Below are 1850 nucleotides of genomic sequence, written 5' to 3' on the forward strand. Positions count from 1 at the left end.
GTCGGCCGGGGCAGTCAGGTTTGTGGATTTTGGGCAGGAGGTAGAAACGGGCGGTGCGGGGTTGTGGGACTATGAGGTTGGAGGCGGTGGATGGGAGATCCCCTGAGGTGATGAGGTTATGGATGGTCTGCGAGATGATGGTTTGGTGGTGGGAGGTGGGGTCATGGTCAAGGGGGCAGTAGGAGGAAGTGTCCGTGAGCTAAGAGATATAGAACATTCAAGCTCAATCAAAATCCATTCACACATACTCTAACAATCGGAAAATCAATTAAGTCAAGAAGGAAACTCCAGATATGCACAGAAAATCACAAATTTGACATGGAGATAAGGGGCCCGATCTCACCTGGAAGACCAATCCCAAAACTTCCCAAATGAGAGCTACCAGACGTCGGCCTGTTCTGAAGCAAGGGAGCCAACTGCAACCGATAATGACCAAAGACCAACAACTCTGCAAACCAACTAACTTGACTGACACCACAGATCCCTAGACACATCCTGAGGTAAACACTGGGCCTGCAAAACCAGCAGAAAGTAAAGAAAACCAGGCCCTTACCCGATAGATCCAATATGCACCTTATTCCATCAGCGGACTCACCCCAAATTGAAAAACTTGCGCAGTCTAAAATCTTGATCCAGGCTCAAGATACAGCAAACCCAAACATCCAGCAACACTTCAAAACCATATTTTCTCAGTGATAAGCTTATGAGACTGTGGGAAAAGATTTGCTAACCCACGATAGGCCCACAAAAGCAAAATTGGCCAAACTGTACCAGAACACTCGTCCTATCTATCCCAGAACCCAAGAGGCCAGGAAAGTGGCACTTTATCCAAGATCTCAGAGCCATAAATGCAATTGTGATTCCCTGCTTCCCAGTGGTCCCGGAGACTAACGCCATCCTCACCAGTATCCCTGTTTCCGCCACCTGTTTCTGTGTAATCGACTTCTACTCAATCTTTTTCTCCATCAAATTGTCCCCTGAGAGCCAGTACCTTTTTGCTTTTACGTACTGCAGCTGCCAGTACACATGGACCAGGCTTCCCCAGGATTACACGGACAGCCCCACAGTCTATGCCGTTGCAGTACACCGTACCCTCTCTACTTTACATCTGCCATGCAACAGCACTCTCCTGCAACATGCGGATGAATTGTTACTGGCCTCCACCTCCGCGGAATCATGCATGGAGGACACTGTCACATTGCTCTGCTGTCTGGTAGTGGACAGACACAGTGTCTCCATAGAAATGAGGTAACTCTGCCAGCACACAGTACAGTACATGGGGTACGAACTCTCACATGGCCTCAGGGCACTATCCAAAGAAAGAGTCGCAGCTATCACTCAGTTCCCCTCCTCCAGCCACAAGAACTCGGCTACAGGCTTTCCTGGAGATGGTGAATTATTGCTGGCACTGGATCCCAGACCACCGTGCCAATGACCAGCCCCTATGGGAGGCAGCCTCACCAAAGAAGCCCGCAAAAGTAACCTGGACACAACAGATGCAACGGGCATTCACTGAATTAAAACAGCGACTCTTGTCTGTTCCTGCCCTGGGGGTCCCAGACTACACTCAGCCCTTCTACCTATATGTTAATGAATCTGAGGGGTTTGCACCCGGCATCCTAACACAGCTCCATGGGGATCTCCGGCGCCCTGTTGCCTTTTACTCTGTACACTTACCGCCTGCTGTAAGGGGAACACTGGTGTGTTTGAGAGCTGTGGCAGCAGCCGCAGTAACAGTAGAAAAGGCCACCCCCACTGTGCTGGATCATCCATGCACTGTTTTGGTTCCCCATTTGGTCTCCTTGCTGCTAAATTCAGCAGCAACTCAACATTTCACTGCCATCTGGAGA

This window comes from Chiloscyllium plagiosum, chromosome 20 (genome assembly GCF_004010195.1).
Source record: "Chiloscyllium plagiosum isolate BGI_BamShark_2017 chromosome 20, ASM401019v2, whole genome shotgun sequence".
Classification (NCBI taxonomy): domain Eukaryota; kingdom Metazoa; phylum Chordata; class Chondrichthyes; order Orectolobiformes; family Hemiscylliidae; genus Chiloscyllium; species Chiloscyllium plagiosum.